This window comes from Lepidochelys olivacea, assembly GCF_965140295.1.
Source record: "Lepidochelys olivacea isolate rLepOli2 genome assembly, chromosome: 3".
NCBI classification, from domain to species: Eukaryota; Metazoa; Chordata; order Testudines; family Cheloniidae; genus Lepidochelys; species Lepidochelys olivacea.
In genome coordinates this window covers 18,985,855-19,008,966 of record NC_140413.1, presented here as the reverse complement: position 1 = coordinate 19,008,966, position 23,112 = coordinate 18,985,855, and the positions used below count along the sequence as shown (strand labels likewise).

Genomic DNA, 23,112 nt, shown 5'->3' with positions numbered 1-23,112 from the left:
TAAATGAGCCAAGTAGCATGCATTTTCATCTCAAGGAACATAAAAAGCTATTTAAAAATTGATGTGTATACATTAGAACTGTTCTCTGGTCCTTCCCCTACCCTAGTTTTCACAAGTAGTGACTAAAAAGTCAGTATAAAATTACTTTAAAGGGGACAAACTAAAAATTACTTTCAGTACTTTAGAAATAGCGGCATCACTTTTTTCAGCATTAGTGCAAAATATATAATTAACACAATGCAGTGGTAGGATGAGAACACATTTTAAATGCATTTAGGGGAGGAAACATAAGATGCACTGGATATTATGGAGAGACAGTAGTGTTGCTATAGCTAAAGTTGCCTTCAGGTTTCATAAATCCATTCTGAAGCCTCCCACTCCAATTCCTATAATGTTTGCTAAGAAAAATTGATTTGGTCAAAAAATTGCCAGGCTTACACTGAAGACCAAATAGAATTTTTCTTCAAAGTTTAAAAACAATGATTGAACTGTTTTTGATCTGGGCATTAAATGAGACCTGCAAAAGGGGTATGGGGAATGAGCTTTATGTTCTTTTTTTCCCTTTACTTGCTTGTTTGTTTAAATTTCAGTCTTGTACAAACATCGCACCCAAACACACCCAACCAGAGTTCTGAGTGTCCTTGATGTACATTTAAAAACACAAAAATGTAGGAGATTCAAAGTAAAATGTGATGATTTAGGACCACGTGAAAGGGAGGCCTGAAAGCGTGGTGCTGGTTTTGTTGATGATATTGTTGTTTTGATTTGTTTAAAACAACTTTTTAGGAGACTTTTTCTACTTGTGTTTAACATTAGAAATAGAGGGTCAGCCTGCCAAGACTGGAAAACGTTAATGACTTGAGAGCTAGTGCAACGGTGAGCTTTTAAAAGGAGAATGGAGTTTGTCAAACTGTTCAGAGCTTTTTTTTTTGTCAATTACTATTTAACTTCAGTGCCTAAACCTCCACACAAACTTCCACTGATTTAATTAAATAGATTTTCTAAAACCAATTTACTTAGTTATTTTGGTGCAAATCGGTGCACAGACCATCTCATCTCAGAAGGAAAGTATTTAAAGCTGAGTTATCTAAAACACGCTTTCTCAATCCATCTTTAACAACTTTTATTGTGAAATACAAGTTTCCACACAAAGTCTTGTACTGAAATAGCTAAATAGATTTTAATTCTCACCTTTTGATGTTTTGGTGCAAGCTTGTATAGAGACCAGCCCTAACATTTTGACTAAAGGAAGCCTTTGTTAAAGATTCAACAGCTTTGCCCCTTCAGTGAAGATGATAAGAGCTAACAATAAATATCCTTTAGCATCCTCAGAGGTTCTCCTAGAAAATCAACATTCCTGATATGTCTAACTGAAAAAAAGCAAGCAGAAATGTAAATAAATAAATAAAATTTCAGGCCCCCTGCATCTTTGAAAAAACCCAAACAATTAAAACAATCAGATCATTTTCATTTGTAAAAAAAAAAAAAAAAAAAAAGAGTGGTGTGCAGGGAAATTTTCCTCATTATTAACATTTTGAGATTTAGGCTTTTATCTACGATTTTTGCCCTGTTTTTAATGCATCTAAAGCTGTTGTTTGGTAAAGCTCTGATCATCAACCAAGGCAATCCAGCTGTTACCCTTCGCTTTTGATAGTGATACTTCTGGGCCCCCAGAAGAAGTATTTTTTCTATCACCCTCTGGCCTGGGGAAGGGTTGCGGTCTGGTTGGTAGGTTTCAGGCAGACCTTCCACGCACCCAAAACTATGGTCGTTGGTCTGATTTTCAGAGGTGGTGAAGAGTTGCTGCTCCCAGGGAAGCTAGTGAATTGAACATGTATAATAATAATTCCCTGTAACTATCCCTATGGAACACAGTTTTAAAAAAGTAACCGGGTGACTCTGATAAAGCGTTTATTTATAATGTCTATCAGAACATCAAATTGTTTTAATATTCAAGTATCATTAAAAAAATCATAAAAAAAAATCTGAGAGTTGGAATAACTAATAAAAAATGTTGGCCTTTCTCCCATGCCAACTCTCCCCCTCCCACCCTCCCCCCCCAAAAAATATTCTGGAACCTTTACTTCACATTTCTGCCAGGAGTGGATACACAGCAACTTTCTTAACTGGTTGGCTGGAGGGCTGCCTTTATTTTGAATTCAGCTACCTCAGAAGAGTAGCTGTGGTCCTTTTTCACTGTAGGAAATAAAGCAGGAACTTCTTAATCTTATGTGTGAAATTCCTCCTGTGTTATGAGATTTTAACATAATCTAAATGACTCAGATGGTAATAAGATATTGCCTAACAGTAAAAATAGTTTGTGAGACCGTGCCGTGGTATATAGTTTGAAGCTTGAAGATATGTTGTAACGTTGCACAATCAAGTTATTTTCACCTCAGCAATTTCTATTTGCCCGAGGGCAATTGCTGCTATTGCCCCTTAAGACTGCTGCTACTCATCAGAAGAAGCAGTAATTATACTTTGCCAACGCATTGCGCTCGCTGTGTTCAAAGCATTTTATTAAATAACACTTAAAGCACAGCTGAAAGGTGGAGAAGTATTAGCCCCATTTTATAGTATAGAGGGGGAAATTGTGGCAGAGACGTTAAGACCCACAATTACAGAAGAACCCACTAATTTTGGGTGCCCAACTTGAGAACTCAGGCTTCCCCACAAATGCTGGGCACCTGCAGCTCCAATTGAAGCAGGTAAGATCTGCAGGTTCTGAACATCTCTGAAAACCAGACCCTGCGTTTCACCTCTGACTTTTATCCTCCTTTGGGGAAAAATCAGTTTATTTATACCTCCTCTAATACTTTCATTTCCAATAAAAGTGATGCAGTTTGTACTGGGTAATATGGATACTTGAGTAGCTGCATTATCTACTGCCCAGATAACAAACTGTTTGTTGAGCACTGAGAAGGCACACAGCAAATGTACACAGCTTCTTCTAGAGAAAGAAATAATAATAAACAACAGTTCGCAACTGAAGCACCACCAAGATGGAATCACGGTGATGCAACTGGGCGAAGAAAAGTGGATTTGTGTGTGTTGGTTTAAAGTATAATAAATAACGAGGGACAGATTAGCATTGCTTGGCTTCATGACTGAGGAATAAGTTGGAAAAGCAGAGGGTGGAAATCCATGTGAAAAGAGTAATGTGGAAGAAGCAACAAAGATGAGAATGAGAGAAGGCTACAGATGGAGTGGCAGGAGCCAGGGAAGAAAAGGCAGTAGAAAGAAAAGAGGCTGGAAACATAGGCAAGGGTGGAGCTATGCAGAGTTTTGGAGGCAGGAATAAGCAGCTGTAAACTTGGAGAGCCAATAAAAGGGTTTGCTGAGGGGAGTGCTGTGATCAGAGCTGATGGGTTTTTGTATGTAAATATTAATTCTCCTTTTGGCCTATTTGGGGGTCCCACAAAATGTGGCCAACAGTGGAAAGAAGTTGGTACCAGTGAAGGAAACTTGCATGCCAAGAAGTGAGCCAGTTCTTTTGCAGACCATTCTCGGGTGGAAATGATGAAGATGTAAGGGTTCAGGATCCTGTTAGGTTGCTCGTGGCGGTAGCAGGAAGAGCTCTGGAACTGGCCCGGTTTGCACAAATGGCAGGATTTTCAAAAGGATTTGGCGTCAGCCTAACTCTGCTCCCAACGGAGTCAGTGGGAGCAGAGCTCTGCCAAAGGCTTTTGAAAATCAAACCTCTTCTCTTCAAAGGGTGTTTTTGCCAGAGGGACAAAGCATCCCTGAGTCTTCCCCCAACAAGCAACTGATTGGGAAACCTTTGAAATAAATCCCCCAAATTAAGAATTTAAATTTGCAAGACCTAGCCTGGCACAGAACTGAGAACCAGGGACAATTGAGTTCTGGTCCTGACTTTGACACTGTCTTCTTAAGCAAGTCACAAAGCCCATTGTTTTCAAGATTGTCTCCTAATTTTTTGGGTGCACTTGGCCACCCAAAGTGATTTGTTTTTTTAAAATCCTCTTTTTACCCTGTGTAAACATGTCTTGTTTATAAAAGAAATACTCATGCTGCTTGTGTGTTCCAGGCTCATAAAAGCCTCTTTAGGTTAAAAGCTACCTTTGAGGTTGGAGTTTTGAATGTTTTCATATCTTCTCAGGTCTTTGATAATCTCTCTGTGATGCCTCTTGAATATTTTGCAACTCCAAATACAAGACATTTCACCATATAGCTCTTAACTGGATAGAGGGCCGGCAATGTAAGGTGTGGTAAAATAATGTTTGTAAAGTTAAAATCACAGTGTTGTTTGGTTACTGTATTTCACTAATCTTTTTTTTTTTAATTCTGCTTTCTTCTCTGATATGCACTGTTCCATGTGAATGCAGTACTGGTTTGGAAGAGGGGCAACAAACCTGTTTGAGGACATTAAAAAGTTGTTTGATTGTATATTATTTTCTGCCTTTTTATGTTTTTTTCCCTTATTTTTTTTGAAAGGGGCATTTAAAATATGAATGTAAAAAATACTAAGAGCACATGCTTCCAAAACCATTTTTATTGAAACATTACTCAAGTATTCATTTAGCTATAAATATATATTGATTCAATTTTGTGCCCGATGGAGGGAAAGTGCTTTTGATTCGTTTGAAAAATTGTAAGCCTTATGATATACAGTACTGTTGATTTACAGCAGAGCTATATTGGATTTCTCTGTTATGTCTGAAAGTTAGATATCAGATGGAAAGTTATTGCTATCCTGCTTACTCTAAAGAATTGCTCCAAGACTGTTCTTTTTTTATAGTCACAGAGTTTAAGGTCAGAAGGACCACCTGATCATCTAGTCTGACCCCTGTATATCATAGACCACCAACACCACCCAGCACCTACACACTAAACCCAAAATCTGAAAATAGACCAAAGTAGTACAGCCCACAGGAGACTAGACAATTATGTGCAACAGGTAGAGAACAGGGGAGGCCGAAGTGGACCAGTGTCCGGGAAATGATTATGTGAGAGATATCTAGCTAATCCTGGCTATTGACCCACACCCTCACACTGTAGAGCAGAAGTGGGCAAACTACAACCTGGGGGCCACATCTAGCCCTCCAGACTTTTTAATCCATCCCTCAAGCTCCTGCTGGGGAGTGGGGTCTGGGGCTTGCCCCGCTCTGGCACTCCAACTGGGGAGCAGGGTAGGGGGCTTGTCCCACTCCGCATGGCTCCCAGAAGCAGCGGCATGTCCCCGCTCTGGCTCCTATGCGTAGAGGCAGCCAGGGGGCTCCGTACGCTGCCCCGTCCCAAGCACCACCCCTGCAGCTCCCATTGACCAGGAACCATGGCCAATGGGAGCTGCAGGGATGGCGCCTGCAGACAGGGCAGTGTACAGAGCTGCCTGGCTGCACCTTCGCATAGGAGCCAGAGCTGCTTCTGGGAGCTGCTTGAGGTAAGCGTCACCCAGAGCCTGCACCCCTGACCTCCTCCTGCACCCTAACCCCCTGCCCTGATCCCCCTCCTGCCCACTGAACCCCTTGGTCCCAGCCCAGAGCACCCTCCTGCACCCCAAACCCCTCATCCCCAGCCCCACCCCAGAGCCCGCATCCCCAGCCGGAGCCCTCCCCCGCCGTACCCTAACCCCCAATTTTGTGAGCATTCATGGTCCGCCATACAGTTTCCATACCCAGATGTGGCCCTCGGCCAAAAAGTTTGCCCACTGCTGCTGTAGAGGAAGGTGAAAAACATCCCAAGGTCACTGGGTTTTTTTCTGACCTGAGTGAAAATTCCTTTCCAACCTCACATATGGCAATCAGTAAGTAGACCCTGAGCATGTGAATCAGCCAGCCAAGCACCTGGGAGAGAGAATGCTTGATGTCACCTCAGAGCCATGTTCTCAGGGCATTTAGACTCTTTTATTGGTTGGGATAACTTCTATTGATGCATAGCATGAGTTGAGCATTTGCAGTGATTCCTGAGAGGCTGTTATATTGCGTGTATTGTGATCTTGCTGTGAATCTAGTGCCACACATTACAAGAAAGGTGTATTCACAAATAACCAGTAAAATATTGAAGATTTTAATAGAAAAAAAAATTGTTCCTAACCACCCTTTCATCCACAGTGTATAACATTGACTAATTACACATGGACATGAATGTGATGCTCAGGTACCATGGTGATGGATGCATTAGAAACAGCTAATCATAGAATCATAGAATATCAGGGTTGGAAGGGACCCCAGGAGGTCATCTAGTCCAACCCCCTGCTCAAAAGCAGGACCAATCCCCAATTAAATCATCCCAGCCAGGGCTTTGTCAAGCCTGACCTTGAAAACTTCTAAGGAAGGAGATTCCACCACCTCCCTAGGCGACGCATTCCAGTGTTTCACCACCCTCCTAGTGAAAAAGTTTTTCCTAATATCCAACCTCAACCTCCCCTACTGCAACTTGAGACCATTACTCCTTGTCCTGTCCTCTTCCACCACTGAGAATAGTCTAGAACCATCCTCTCTGGAACCACCTCTCAGGTAGTTGAAAGCAGCTATCAAATCCCCCCTCATTCTTCTCTTCCGCAGACTAAACAATCCCAGTTCCCTCAGTTCATTTTGAGGGAACTGGGATTGTGCCCGAGGTCTTTATTTATTCACTCGAATTTAAGGTTTCACATGCTAGTAATAGCACTTTGTGATCTACAGATGAAAAGCTCCATGCTTATTTAGAAGAGCAATGAAATCTCATTGGCATGACTGCACCATTATTTTTCAAAAGACTGTAAAGAACTACCTCACAATAATAGCCAGAGACACCTTGGAATAAGAGTATTGTGGTTGCTGTGCCTCTTATATGGGGTGGTACCGCTCCACAGGAAGAGTTTATTTAATAAAAATAATGCAGTGATACTACTGCCAGTTTTTATTGTGATGAATAGAGCACTTGTACTATTAAATCCAAGGGCACTTGACATCATTATAACAATAATACTTTGAATCCCTGGATTAAATTACACTTGCTTCTGTTTAAAAAAAAATTTAGTTGTACCATGTACATTTTGGAGTATCTCTACTCCCTGAAGTCTTCTTAGTATCTCTTGGATACAGCTGCTATAAACATATACAATGGTACTTTCAGTGGCATACCATAGATAATTGTGAAATATGAAATGTGTTTACTGGTGTGTCTTATGTAAAAAGATTGTAAATGTGTGATCATTTGTGTACTTTGGGTCTGATATAGTCATGATTATGAGGCCTCTCTCTTTATTATATATTAATTCTTTAATAAACACAGTCGTATTGCAGTGGTCTGATGTTTGCACCATTTGTATGAGCGGGACTTGGGGCTTATTTTTTTTAAAGGTGGTGAGCACCTGAAAATTATTTCCCTAATTAATAATAATTAAGAGAATGCCTCTTACAATTTGGATTTCAGGGACTCTTCTCTACAATTGAGATATATACGGCCTGCTCCTACTCCCACTGAGCTCAATGGAAAGACTCCATTGACTTTAATGGATCAGGCCCCTAGTCAGGCCAGTAAGATAAACATGAAGTGATCTGTACAAGACATTTAAAACCTTCCTTGGTGATTGACTGAGCTGCTGCAACCCATGTTGTATGGGGCCTTTACGGAGATTATTAGCTAATTTAGTTAGGATTTATGACCTGACCCACTTTTTTCTGTCACAAATGAAGATATTTACATAATAACATTAAAAATGTTAACATAAGCTTCCTGAAGCAGCATTAGGAGTCTGAGCTGAAACCTCCCACACAAAAGGGAGGGAACGCCACCCAGCTCTGCTACTGGCCTCAGCCCTGCACTCAGAGCCCCGCTGCTGACCCTCCGTCCGGGGCTTTGCTCCCGGCCCTGGCTGCCGGCCTCACGCCCGGGGCTCCAGCTACTGGCCTTGGCCCTAAGCTGAGGCTCTGCTCCCACCCCCACCCGCAGCTGTATCCCCAGCCTTTGCCCCCTTACCCCGTCTGTGTCCCCGCTCCTGGAGCCGCAGCCCCACTCCCAGCTCTGGCTCAGGGTGTGTGGGGGAGCCGGACAGAGAGAAGGAGGGGCATGAGGTAAAAAGTTAGGGGACCATTTTTCTGTAGGGTGTGTGGAGCTGCATGCCACAGTGAAAAGCAAGCCACATCCATGCATGTAGATACATGTCTCTCATTGAAAGTCTCCGGTAGCAGGGAGAGGGTTTGGCAGCTCCCTGTTGCCAGAGCCTTTCACTGCAGCGAGGAAAGGTGCTGGCAGGAGGGAGACAGACAAAGCCTATTCCTGCTGCCTCCCCACTACAGGAATCTTTTCCTGTGGTGGGGAAAGTCTTCAGCAGCAGGGAGGAAGCAGGACATTACACTGCTAAAAATAGCAGTATTGATGGGAAGGCACAGCTTGGGCAAGTAGACAGCCATGCACATACGTGCTTGAGTACTACCGACACCCTTCAGTCCAGTCTTTACCAGGGCCAGCTCGAGGTTTTTTGCTCCGAGAGCACAACTGCCCAAGCCAAAAAAAGGATATCCAGAATGCCACCCCTGGAATTGTGCCACCCCAAGTGCTTGCTTTGCTGGTGCCTAGAACCAGTCCTGGTCTTTACTCATCTAAGCCACACCTCAGCAGCTACACTGCTGTTTATATCCCGTGCTAGGAGAGCTTTATGCGCATAAAGAAAAGGAGTACTTGTGGCACCTTAGAGACTAACCAATTTATTTGAGCATAAGCTTTCATAAGCTACAGCTCACTTCATCGGATGCATGCAGTGGAAAATCCAGTGAGGAGATTTATATACACACAGACCATGCAAAAATGGATGTTCACCATACACATTGTAAGGAGAGTGATCACTTAAGATGAGCATAGGTACTCTACATGCTGCTGAAAGAAGTTTGCAGCAAGAAGAAAAGGAGTACTTGTGGCATCTTAGAGACTAACCAATTTATTTGAGCATAAGCTTTCGTGAGTTACAGCTCACTTCATCGATGCATCAAGTTTGCAGCTTGGTTTAGTTTGCACCATACCTACATTAAAGGCATTATTATATAAAACACATACATGTACTATCATATCTATACACAGAGAGAGAAATAGCTAACATACATAATGCCATTTTGCAAGTAGTGTTCATTTTCAGGCTCAAATCATTAGCATCCTAAAACCAGACTCTTGGAATAGTTTTGAGAGAAGTATTTTCTACCAAAGGTATGTTAATGTGAGTTTGGGGAGCCTAAGGGTTCAGAAAACTTCAAAGACCTAACCCCATGATGTTTTTTGCATTGGAATGATTGGGTCTAAAGCTGTCTGGCCCTCCTGCTGAGTTGCCTCCTCCCTCTCCCCTACCTCATGCTTTTTTCTGATATCTTAAGTCTGCCATGACTTGAGTGTGGCTCCAAGGAGCTCATAGACTGCCTCTCTGGAAACTCACAATGCTTTGTTTTTGTATCTGTCTTGGCAAGCGCACTTGTGTCTATATCCGGCCCTGATTGTGTAGAATATAATTGAGTGATGCTGAATTTGCAAGGAGAACAACCAGAAGCTGTATTGATTTTTTTTTCTTTTCTGTTTTCTTTTAAGTCTTGAGATTGAACAAGAAGCTCTCCCCATTTCTTTCTCCCTGGAATATTTTCACCATATTTGGATAATATTTACTCTTCCCATATACTTTTTAACTGCCTTCTTTGTTATATGTCTGTACAGCACTTAGCGCTGTTGGACCCTAAGTTATGTTTAACTAATAACTCTGAAAAATTGTAACTTAATATTTTTCTTAAATAAAAATTAGAGAGGACCCAGAAAATCATTGAAAAATGTACCATAGCATTGTATTAAAAGGATACACTATCAAGATATAAATATCTTAAAAACAAGTCATTTCCTGTGTTAATAATTTTAGATTATCACAACTGAAATATTTTTAAATCAGATTTGTTTCTCACCACTTGTGCTGTTTTTTTTTTTTTTTAATCTCCACTCAGCTTGGACAAAGAAATTTGATTGGCCACTTCACTTTATTGATGGCAAATGTAACTTTTTGATTATTATGGCTGAGCACAATATTGTATCTGGATTTCCAGTGGTGTAGAGGAATGTTTAATTTACAAAAATGGTACTTTGATCTTTTCCTTTTAATTGCATTAAATTATTTCTATTATATTCTGCAGTTCAGCAAGTACTCATGCTCCTCCCAGCCAAAATGAATAAATATGTGCTTTGGATTGGGTGGGGATGGGGGAGGGAAAGTTTGAAACGTAAACTAAGTTGACAGTATCTGTTCAGGGGAGAATAATCTAGTACACATTGTTCATTTAAATCAAGAGAGTTGTTTTCCCAAGAAACACAAGATGTCACTTAGCAGATCACTGCAGAGTTGGCTGGATATTCAAAGACTTGTCAAGGAAGAAGAGCTTGGATATTCTGCTACTCAGTCTTTCAGAGTTTACATTTTCCTCCACGCTCTCAAATTTGCGACAAGGCACCGTGAGCAGTAAGGCTCTAGATATAGTGGGAGAACAAAATGAGTTGGTTCCTAGTCTTCAAGCAACTTTCCAACCAAAGTTGAATTCCAGAAAATTTTAAAACCAGACATCTAGATCCGCATTGGAATTTTGGCTTCAAACGCCTATTCATGTCTGCATCAGGTGGCAGGATGTTTCAGCTTCAGTCCTAACTGTGTTTTCACTTTTCCCCTTTGAATGAAGGTTAGCCTGTGTGTTTGTCCATTTCATGCAAAATGTGCCACACATTTGGCTCATATGCGCATCTGGGTTAAATTACAATTTACCAGAAATATTGCAGTTTTAGCTATGTCTGAAGGCTTAATACTGCATAACCTCTAGTAGTGTGTGCCCTCATCCAGTCATTTATCATAAGACATATGAATTTTATGTTCATTCCATAGCTCTCACAAGGGATTGTGTGTGATGTTCATAAAGTAGGCCAGCAATAAGCAATCGAATGCATGGCTTTTCTCATTTCCACTTTTCTCATTTTTTAAAGAAAAGACTAGAAATAAATGTGGAACTTTTATATCTGATGTGTATGTGTTATGGTGTCAGACAAGTAGGAAAAAAGTCACTGGCTAATGTATCTTAATCGTACCAAAACATCAAATCATTGTCACTTCCTGTGCAGTACTTGGCACTCATTAAATTAATCCACTCCATTACAGAAGTATTTTAGAGAGAATACCATGACCCTACTGCTTCTGTAATAATAAGAATCTGAAGACATCAGTGTGGCACTATTAAGAGTATTAGAAAGCAGTTAGATGTGTGGCACATCTGACCTGAAGCAACATCATCAGGTAGCATGTTTGAAAAAATGAATTACTTTAATTAGAGATGGGAAAGGACTGAGGCAAACCCCCAGATCTGAACATCTCTGAAGTTTGGTGCTGTATGAAATTCAAACCCAGATCAGGTTTCAGAGTAGCAGCCGTGTTAGTCTGTATTCGCAAAAAGAAAAGGAGTACTTGTGGCACCTTAGAGACTAACAAATTTATTTGAGCATAAGCTTTCGTGAGCTACAGCTCACTTCATCGGATGTATTCACGCTGAATTTTTGCAAATAGCTCTATTTGGCCTCCAGATAGGAGGCCAAACCAAAAAAATGCAGATATTGAATTTGGGGTGGGGAATGTCAAAATCTGGTTGCTCCTTGGTTTCTTGCTGTTTGAGTCCATCTCTGACTTCAAGCCTTCAAATCATGGGTGGGGTTTCTGATTTTTTTTCTCCTAATAATGCAACATTGCGATCTGTGTTGTGTCCCAATGCCTTTTTTTATAGCACTACCATCAAAAATTTCTGGCAGGAGGTGATCTGACGTTTAACAGGCTATTTCATACTATATGCGTATATATGCCAAATTATGATATGCAGTACTTGTAACTAGGGAATGGCTGGCTTTGTTAACTCCCTTGCCAACTATAAAAGTGAGCAGCCATAGGAAACAGATGCAGTGAGGGGGAGAACGGTTGTAGCTGTATTGCGGTGCATTGTACCTAAGGAAGAAAAGGATGAACTCTAATTGGCTCTGAATGCAACAGCTCACCTAGCAAAACAGGCTGCCAAAAGCATATCGGCCTGGTGCTCCATTTTCTGCACTGCCTTCAGACTGAACAAAGCCTTTAATTTGACTGTATCTTCATTTTCATAGCTCTCAATGAGCAGGCACGTGCTACTTAAGAGAGAGCCTCTCTGTGACAATAACCTTGTGGGGCACACTCTTTTCTGGGCCTGGAGGATTCCACAGCACCCCAATAAATGGAGGCCAATACCAAGGCACATTTTGGCCCTGAACAAATAAGCAAAATGAAAATCTGTCAGTGGCCATTGCACAGAGCTGTGTGTTCGTTGGCTGTCGAGTTTTCAGTAACTGTGTATGTGTAACACACACACCTCCTGGGTGTGGCGTTCTGTCTCATCTAATGGCACCGAGACCACTTAGAGAGAGAGAGAGATAAAATGAGTCTGCTCTACAGCCTTAGCTAACTGCCAGTTGGCTTTTAGCTCATGCAGTAGAGGTTCATGCACTGAGCTCCTGAGGTCCCAGGTTCGATCCTGCCTGCTGACGACTGGGATCCTCTCGCCGTTACATATGCATATGTTGCAAGCGTAATGCAGAAATTTAACATATAAACATTCTTTTGAGAGCCAGTATAACCCATGTGCGTAACAGGGAGCTATCTCTTTAAGAGACCCATTGGAAGGGTGTAGGAGTGAATTGTGTCTGGGTCATTCCACAAAAAGCGGGAGTGTGCTAATAAAGTTTGCGGATGACACAAAGCTGGGAGGTATTGCCAATGCAGAGAAGGACTGGGATATCATACAGGAAGATCTGGATGATCTTGTAAACTGGAGTAATAGTAATAGGATGAAATTGAATAGTGAAAATTACAAGGTCATGCATTTAGGGATTAATAACAAGAATTTCTGTTCTAAACTGGGGACACGTTACTTGGAAGTAACAGAAGAGGAGAAGGACCTCTGAGTATGGGTTGATCACAGGATGACTATGAGCCACCAATGTGATATGGCTGTGAAAAAAGCTAATGCGGTCTTGGGATGCATCAGGCACGGTATTTCCAGTAGAGATAAGGAGGTGTTAGTACTGTTATACAAGGCACTGGTGAGACCTCATCTGGAATACTGTGTGGAGTTCTGGTCTCCCATGTTTAAGAAGGATGAATTCAAACTGGAACAGGCACAGAGAAGGGCTGCTAGAATGATCCAAGGAATGGAAAACCTGTCTTATGAAAAGAGACTCAAGGAACTTGGCTTGTTTAGTCTGACTAAAAGAAGGCTGAGAGGAGATATGATCGCTATCTATAAATATATCAAAAGGATAAATACCATGGAGGGAGAAGAATTATTTAAGCTCAGTACCAATGTGGACACAAGAACAAATGGATATAAACTGGCCATCAGGAAGTTTAGACTTGAAATTAGATGAAGGTTTCTAACCATCAGAGGAGTGAAGTTCTGGAATAGCCCTCCAAGGGAAGCAGTGGGGGCAAAAGACATATCTGGCTTGAAGATAAAGCTTGATACATTTATGGAGGAGATGATATGATGGGATAGCTTAATTTTGGCAATTAATTGATCTTCGACTACTAGCAGTAGATATGCCTAGTGGCCTGTGATAGGATGTTAAGTGGGGTGGGATCTGAGTTACTACAGAGAATTTTTTCCTGGGTGTCTGGCTGGTGAATCTTGCCCACATGCTCAGGGTTTAGCTGATCGCCATATTTGGGGTCGGGAAGGAGTTTTCCCCCAGGGCAGATTGGCAGAGGCCCTGGGGGTTTTGTGCCTTCGTCTGCAGCATGGGGCACGGGTCACTTGCTGGAGGATTCTCTGCACCTTGAAGTATTTAAAACACAATTTGAGGACTTCAGTAGCTCAGACATAAGTTAGGGGTTTGTTACAGGAGTGGGTGGGTGAGATTCCGTGGCCTGCGTTGTGCAGGAGGTCAGACTAGATGATCATAATGGTCCCTTCTGACTTTAAAGTCTATGATTCTATGATTGTTGTTAGGCAGATTTAGCCTTCCATATCCAGAAGCTTCTGGAATTGGGTGAGGTAGTTTTAGGTCTGCTCCAATAAGTTCCCTGTTGCCAGAGTCAGACTCCATGAAGGCAAGCAGTCAGGGCAGCTGCTTTACAAAGGGCTATGTGCCCTGTGTGAGTTGGGAGAAGCTGAGCGCAGGATCAGAAAGCAGGCTGTTTTGTCCCTAACTCTGAAGCATTTTACAGTGGGTTAGTGATATTGTTAACCCTCTAACAAGAAGGCCTAGGCAATGCTAATTATAGAAAGGGTAAATTGGGAGGGAAAAATAACTTCTATTCTAATTGTATGATTTCAATGTTTTTTTGCTTTTAGCTAAACTGTTCTAGTTAAATTGTCTCAACTAGTCTGAGTCACCAGTTTTTCTTTAAATGTGATAATAGGGAGTCATTTCTGTTTTGCTATTCTCAGTTTTCTATTTTCTCATCAAAGGGTTTTCTTTAAATCTATACACTTTGCTGAGTGGTTGGTTAGTCAGTTAGCTGACTGGCTGGCAGTGATTTCAGCAGAGGAAGCGTCTGCATGGATTCCAGCTGAATATCCCTACAAGCAAGTGGAGGGAAGATGTTGTTTTAGGCTCAGCAGACTGTCTAGATTTGGTGATCAAAGACTCTAACTGAGACTTAGGTGAACAAAACCTAAGCTTTTGGGAACTCTGGTTCTTCTCATTGTGTTTCTGTGGGGACTGAACTGTTCAGATTTAAATTTGTTTTCTTTATTTATGTTTATGTGTAACTGTGAAGATAATGTCTGGATTATAAAATAGCCATGTCATGCTGTAAAAAATAGATTATTATTTGTTTCTTTATCATAAGATTTTATACAGTTATTTAATTAAATTCATTTCTTTAGTTCCTTTTGGGACTTGAATGTGGGGAGATTGACCCAGTGCAATCCTTGCTGAAAATCCTTAGAGACTGAACTCGGAGTCTACAGCTACTCTTCTATTGGAGCTGGGTATTTTTAGGCACTTGGGAAGGGCAATGAAGTGAACAATAGCCCATGTAGAGGTTACACCAGCACTTTGCTGTCACTTGCAAAACAGTAATAACATGTTTCTTAGCCTTATTGGTGGGCCCAAATGCTCAGGTATCCCAGGGATAATCACGGGATGGATTGTACTGTTTGTATCTTCTGAATCCATGAATTCAACCATTTCCCCCCCCCCCCCCCCCCAGCTGCTGCTGAAACTGTCTCTTGTAAACTGATACACTGACTGAGACTCCTGGGGGTGGTCGTGCGCTCATCACTGAAGAACAGAATGACAATTTTAAAAGAACACCATCGAGTAACTTTTGAAATATTGTGTATTTCAGTATCTGTGTATGTATCTGTTTTGGTTGAAATGCTCTCTTAGAATCTCAACAATTACATTTTGTCCTGTAATGTCCTCCTCTATTTCACCATCATTGATATCCCACCTGTTCCACATACACCTTTCTGTGGCTGAAATGTAGATAGTTTGTTTCTGTTTAATGATATCAGCGTACCAAAATCTCTTTGCTCCATGAGGTCAGGCCTCCTTTTGGTTGAATGTGTTAGTTTAGTTGCTGTTTTTCAGAGAGCGTGAAATGGTTCTGGAGATGGTCACAAAAGTTGAGGCATAGGGGCTAGCTAGTAGGCACGGATTTAGAGTCCCTTCGAGCTATGGCTCTGATCCAGCAAAGACTTACACACATGCTTCGCTTCAAGCAGATGAGTAGTCTCATTGACTTCACTGTGATTATTCGCCTGCTTAAAGTAAGCCATATCTTATGTCTTTGCAGGATCAAAGCCTTTATCTTTATGGAGTATTGGGAGCCTTGGAGCTGTCTATGCCCATAGTTTCTGCATCTGTGAAATCAGCATAATGCTTAATGTACCTAGTGCACAAGACTGTTGTGAAGATAGTTTTACCCAAAATTAATTTATCTGGGATCTTTGGCGAAAGGCATTATATAAAAGTCCCATGGTTCTATGATTGTCTTATTTATACCAGTCTTTATTGTAGTGATTCCTGGAGCGTTTAATATCCTTACTTTATAGTAGTATTTAAAGAAAAATAACATTTAAAAACCCATGAAATTTTACTATTATAATGAATATTTTATTGCTGTAGCAGCCAAAAAATCCAGCATCCTTGATGTACTAGGCATTGTACAAACACACGTTAAGAGAGAGCCGGTTAACACCGGGTCTTACTGTATAAAGACTATAAAATAGAACAAAGGAAAAGAAAAGTGATTCAGCACAGGGGCATAGTGGTCAGAGTGGTTGGGACATGTGTTTGGTTTTTTAATGTTCTTTACTAATTTTATTTTCATTTATTTCATTTCATTTATTACAGTAGTGCCTAGAACTGAGAACGGACCCCACTCTGCTAGACACTGGGCAAACACAGACTTGCAGACAGCCCCTACCCTAAAGAGCTTACAGTCTAAATAGAGAAGACAGAAAAAGGATAGGGGAAAGGGATATTATGGAGAAGCCAAGTGAACAGAGTGAGGATTTGCAAACAACATGTGAGTTCCATTATTTTTGGGGGTGGGGAGGGTGTTCTTTTTTGTTGCTGGAATTTTTTTATTATTTCGTGGCGAGGTATGGCTGGAAGGATGGGGGGGGGGGCGCTAGCTAACCAGAAAGACAAGGGTAGGAAAAGGAGACATAGAGGGAAGGCAGGTGAAGGTGTAAGTCGGGGAGGAGGGCAGCATGGAGGATAGGTAGAGTGAAGCTGAACTGCCCAGACTGTGAGGGAGGGGGGAGTTGTAGCAAACAGCCAGTAGCCCAGGGGAGGGAACATCCAGGTCCTCAAAGAATCAATCCTGAAGCACTTACATGAGAGGAAAGTGATCAGGAACAGTCAGCATGGATTCACCAAGGGAAGGTCACGCCTGACTAATCTAATCACCTTCTATGATGAGATTACTGGTTCTGTGGATGAAGGGAAAGCAGTGGATGTATTGTATCTTGACTTTAGCAAAGCTTTTGACACGGTCTCCCACAGTATTCTTGTCAGCAAGTTAAGGAAGTATGGGCTGGATGAATGCAGTATCAGGTGGGTAGAATGTTGGCTAGATTGTCGGGCTCAACGGGTAGTGATCAATGGCTCCATGTCTAGTTGGCAGCCGGTGTCAAGTGGAGTGCCCCAGGGGTTGGTCCTGGGGCCGGTTTTGTTCAATATCTTCATAAATGATCTGGAGGATGGTGTGGATTGCACTCTCAGCAAATTTGCGGATGATACTAAACTGGGAGGAGTGGTAGATACGCTGGAGGGGAGGGATAGGATACAGAGGGACCTAGACAAATTGGAGGATTGGGCCAAAAGAAATCTGATGAGGTTCAATAAGGATAAGTGCAGGGTCCTGCACTTAGGACGGAAGAACGCAATGCACAGCTACAGACTAGGGACCGAATGGCTAGGGAGCAGTTCTGCAGAAAAGGACCTAGGGGTGACAGTGGATGAGAAGCTGGATGTGAGTCAGCAGTGTGCCCTTGTTGCCAAGAAGGCCAATGGCATTTTGGGATGTATAAATAGAGGCATAGCGAGCAGATCGAGGGACGTGATCGTCCCCCTCTATTCGACATTGGTGAGGCCTCATCTGGAGTACTGTGTCCAGCTTTGGGCCCCACACTACAAGAAGGATGTGGATAAATTGGAGAGAGTCCAGCGAAGGGCAACAAAAATGATTAGGGGTCTGGAACACATGACTTATGAGGAGAGGCTGAGGGAACTGGGATTGTTTAGTCTGCAGAAGAGAAGAATGAGGGGGGATTTGATAGCTGCTTTCAACTACCTGAGAGGTAGTTCCAGAGAGGATGGTTCTAGACTATTCTCAGTGGTGGAAGAGGACAGGACAAGGAGTAATGGTCTCAAGTTGCAGTGGGGGAGGTTTAGGTTGGATATTAGGAAAAACTTTTTCACTAGGAGGGTGGTGAAACACTGGAATGCGTTACCTAGGGAGGTGGTGGAATCTTCTTCCTTAGAAGTTTTTAAGGTCAGGCTTGACAAAGCCCTGGCTGGGATGATTTAATTGGGTATGGGTCCTGCTTTTGAGCAGGGGGTTGGACTAGATGACCTCCTGAGGTCCCTTCCAACCCTGATATTCTATGAATCTATGACTATAGCAAGCAGCATGAAGATGTAACCCAATGATAAATATCTGTCACAGGTCCCCCTTTGTGCATATCCACGGAGGATATGAGTTGTTATAGTGCCCAGCTACGGAGCCTTGGTGCTTCAGCTCAAGCTGTAGCAGCTCATGCTTTTGGCTCTGGAAGTCCCCAGTTCAGTCCCAAAAGTGTGCTAGAGGTGTCTGAATACAGGTTCAGTAACTCCTCTCTTAACGTTGTAGTTATGTTCCTGAAAAATGCGACTTTAAGTGAAATGATGTTAAGCGAATCCAATTTCCCCAAAAGAATGAATGTAAATGGGGCGGGGGGTTAAGTTCCAGGGAAATTTTTTTTTTGCCATACAGTAGAGTAGAGTATAGTTGGGAGGTGCCCCCACCTTACCTCACACAGGCACAGCCCACTGGCACTGGAGACAATGAGGCAGGCAAGGAGGCTGAAGGTGCTATAGGCTAGGAGAAGCAGGTTGCACAGCAGCAGCGGCAGCTTCCCCTACTCTGCAAGCACCGGGGAGGGGGGCTCAACCCTCGGCCCACCCACTCCACCCCTTCCTCCAAACTCCCACCCTTAACCCACCTCTTCTTCCCCCCCTCCCTTTACTCCGCACTCTGCATCCTCGCTCCTTCCCCCTCCATCCCCTGCCTCCTGCCAGTGGCAATCAGCTGGCTTGCGGCGTTCAGGGGGCAGGAGGCAGGGGGGAGGAGCGAGGACTCAGTGCGCAGTTTCCCCCTCCCTCCCCTGCCTCCTGCCCGCGGCAATCAGCTGGTTTGCAGCGTTTGGGAGGCAGGGGAGGGAGGGGGAGCCTGCGCGCTGAATCCAGCTCCTCCCCCCTCCCTCCTGAACACTGCAAGCCCGCTGATTGCCACGGGCAGGAGGTGGGGGAAGCAGGGGAAAGGTGCTCATCCGCCGGGTCTGCTGGCCGGCGGAAGGCACTGTGGGGGGGTAAGTAGGGGAGCTGATGGGGGGCTGCCAACTGTGGACAAAGCAGGCTGCCAAACGACGTTCTAGTGAAGCATTGCACAACTTTAAATGGAGTATATTCTGTAATTGAGCAGGGACATAAGATCGAAACAATGTTAAGCGAGAGGACATTAAGTAGGGAGTTACTGTATAAGGTCAAGGTCCCTGCATCTAGCAGCAGACAACCTCATGGACAGTATGTCACAAGTAGGAGGACCGTGGGGAGGGGTGGAAAGGGCAACATTAATAATTTAAGTAGAGTTACATAATGAATGGGTTTGGCCCTCCCTGCACATAAAGCCTGACCCAATTCAGCTGCTCTGTTGTGTATAAGTTCTTGTACTGTATAGTATCTGAGCACCTTCCACTAGTGCATTAAGCGTCATGACTACACCTCTGTCACCCACTTCCCATAAGTCATTTACAGTTGTGTTTTACAGTGTGTGAGGGCCCCCAGCACAATGACTGCTGGGGCATCACACTGAGCACTTAGCTAATTACATCAGGACCATACTTCATGAGGTACAAAACCAAACCAAAAAATTAAGATAAGTTTTAGTATTTAAAGCTCAGTGCGCAGAATGCTGTGCCTCTGGTTACTTAGGGCTTTCAGCACACGTTGCTCAAGCTCACTTTTTTTTTTTAATAACTTTTCAGGTCACCTTTAAAGTACTTGCATTGCACCGGAGCAGGATAGTCAGGTTTTATTGGATCTTTCAGAGAAACAATGCCACAAGATTAAAAGACCGATAGTACCAGCAAGCTGGGCTTCATTGGTTTCTGAAAAGTGCTTAAATTCAGTGTTATTTGCTATTTCCATAGCTGAAAAGGACTTCACAGTCATATTTCTTTTTTTAAATGACTGTATGAATAATTTTTTTTCTGAAAGCAATTAAATCTCAGTCATTTTGCTAATGTATAAAATTCCTAGGGGAAATTAGATTTTTTTCTTCCATATTCAGATTACTGACACAACATGAATTGAGTTCTGTAGACTTTACTGTAACCTGTACTTTAGGTGGTCAGTGTAATTTATTACAGAAAAGCTGCATATTATAATGGCATAGCTTTTCTCCGACTTGTGCATTGCCTACATTATGCTATTTTACAGCAGTGCTACACAATATTTTACCAGCCTCTGTGTAAATCCTATAACCTGCGAAACAGGAATGGCAAGAACAGCTTCTGTCTGACTGATAACCCAGAAGCATGTGCTGTATGTGGTATGTGGATGCCTTAGTAAGATGGGGCACGTTCCTTAATTACTGCTCTGTGCATGACCTGGCTCCTTTTAGTGGCTTCCTCCCAAAGAATAGTGGGGGTGAAAGCATAAGTGTCCTCCGTTGAGGTTTTTGTCTGTTTGTTTAGGGAAGCAACTTTAGGTAGTGGCAAAGCCTGCGCAGGAGCCCAGCTAACAGAGATGGATGAAGAAATGTACTGAATCAGCTCGTATCGTGGTTTGTTCTCACCCTCCTTAGCTAGTGCTCTCCCCTTTGGGCAGTATTTGTTCCTATGGCTCCAACCCTAAAAGGGAGGTGGTGAAAAGGGTAGGGGCAGGAGAAGAGAGAGGGAACAGAGGAGGATCGTGTGGAGGATAGGTAGAGTGAGGCTGAAGTGGAGAGGGCAGGAGGTGGTTGACCTTAAAAAGGATGGGCCCGTGGTTTGGGCACTACACTAGGATTTGGGAGATCTGGGATTCCTGATCTGCTACAGATTTCCTGTGTGACGGTGGCCACATCAATTAGTCTCTGTGTGCCTCAGTTCCCCATCTGTAAAATGGGGTTAATAGCACTTCCCTACTTTACATGGGTGTGGTGAGAATAAGTACATTAAATTTTGTGAGGTCCTCAGGTATCACAGGGGCGGAGAGGCCATGTATAAGTACCATAGATAGATAGCTTCCTCCTCTCTGCCAACAAGGTCATTTTTGTTTTGGACAGCATCATATACCTTGCTTTCTGCCAGTTAATCGCCTCCTTCCATCCTCAAGTATACTTCCCATTGTGGGGACCTTACTCCTGGGTGCATATCAGTAGAAGTTTGCTTAAATCTGTGCTGAATCTAACCCTATAAACGTAAGAAATCCAGAATCTGGTATAGCCAATATCAGTGGCCTTCTTTGCTGCTTCAGTTGTATGTGAGTAAAGGCTGGATCCTTTCTGTGTGAAGTCTGGTCATCACCCTAAGTGAAGAGGATGCACTCTGTTACTGAACCAAAGGCTACATTTCTGTTTGTACTCGGATGCTGTGTTAACAAGAAACTTCAACATAGTCATGAGTCACTAGAAGGCAATTAGACTGTTTTATGAATAGTGAGTGGGTGCCGGATGGTATCTTCTGGTTCTGTAAGCCCATCCCTGGAGAATGGAGGAGCTTTCTTTTAGAGATGGAAAGTTCTTTAGATGGAATAAAATGGACTTATAATACCAGCCTGACACTCTGCACTGTTCTGATAGAACATACAGTTGATGTTACAAACAAATTTGTTTAGACCTCCTGCCTGGATAAAAGAAATGCTAAAGTTAAGTTCCATTATTCTGGAAACTCTATGCAGCAAGGTGCACCTCTTTGAATGACTGATTAGCTTTTTGTTATCTTGTTGCAACTCTTAGCATCAGTATTCTTGTACTTTATTTTAAAAGGCTTTTGCTCTGTGCAATTGAATATACTGTAATCTCCTTATCAAATACTTAAGTTCTTTACTGAAGCCATTTTGGAACAGACTACAGTTGTTTTAAATGGCAAATTGTTCTCTGGCTTGAAGTTCTGTGGTTTTGGTGTGGGTAGTGGTTGGGAAAATGTTCTGTGAATGCACTAACTGTGCCCCTATCTGTGAAGATGATCGTTTTTGCTAACACTAAACATTCTGCGTGTTATGGTTTACACTGTAGGGCACTGCTAGACAACTTCAGGGTATAAGAGCCAAAGATATCACTTGGATAGTTTTTAGGTGCTGTTCTTTGTGGGTTTCTGTTGTCCCTTTCTCTCCAGTCTCCTCCAGACACCATCATTCTTTCCCTACAGTTCAGAACATCCAAAAGGATTCGAGTTGTAGCCACAAGAGCATAATTTTTGTGTTAAGATAATTAGGATCTAGTTTTTAGTATGGAACTGAGAATCAGGAAGTCCTGTATTCTAGTCCCAGACCTGTCACTGACTTCCTATGTGGCTAGAATCAGTCACTTAACCTCTGCGCCTCTTTGACTACTTGTAAAATGGGATTGAGAATAACAGGGGTGCTATGAGAATTAATACAGTGTGTAACATGCTCTGAAGATGAAAAGTACTATATAAACGCTTATAAAAGATGTGGAAATTGGAGAAACTTGTATCGAAAATTTGTCAGTAAATGTAACTGTGGAGACCAAGAGCACAGGGATGATGGAAAAAACATCTGACAGAGTTCTAACAACCGTTCCAAATTAAATGCACCTGGGAGTTCATCTCCTACAGATTAGAAAAAGAAATCTTGAAACTGCTGAAAATAATGTGTAGTAAATCATAGGATTCAGGAGGTGTACCTGACTGGAAAAAAAAGACAAAGCTAGGAACCTCCCCAAAGAAGGATGGCAAAGAAGAACGAGGAAATTACTGAACAAATTGTTCTGTTTAATCTGGCCACAATATGTAATGGAGCCAGTATGGGAATGTTTGAGAAAAACATATATAATAATAGACTATTTCTTTTAAAACGTATGCCAAATTGATCTTATAGCCTCTTTGGAAGTCATTATTGACTTAAGGTACAAGGAATCCAGTTGGTATATACTATCTGCAGTAAGACAACTGATGTGGCACCACATCTGAGTGAGTTTGGAAAGTGTGTTCTGTAAAGCAGCGCAGACATTTATAGTGTATAAATAATATATAGTAATGGGGAAAACAGCAACTTGAACTAAAATGCCATAATATGGATCAAAAATTGGTTAATAAACTGGGAATGATAAGCAAGTGTTCCCCAAATGGGAAGCAGACTCAAGTGAGTTACTACGAGCGGGGTGGTACTGGTGGGGGGGGGGAGTTTTCTATGGTGTTTTATCAC

The 23,112-nt window shown here is 42.4% G+C and overlaps 1 protein-coding gene across 6 annotated transcripts in view; it reads left to right on the top strand.

The window, feature by feature from the left end:
- KLHL29 (kelch like family member 29) overlaps window positions 1-23,112 on the top strand; it is a 605,712-nt gene that overhangs the window by 157,993 nt on the left and 424,607 nt on the right. The window contains exon 1 of one of the 6 annotated variants that reach the window (XM_084623315.1): window positions 14,179-14,194. The exons of the other annotated variants lie outside the window; for them this stretch is intronic. The gene's annotated coding sequence lies outside the window, so the exon portion shown is untranslated. Of the gene's footprint in view, window positions 1-14,178; window positions 14,195-23,112 lie in introns of those variants that run through there. 6 annotated transcript variants of the gene reach the window in all.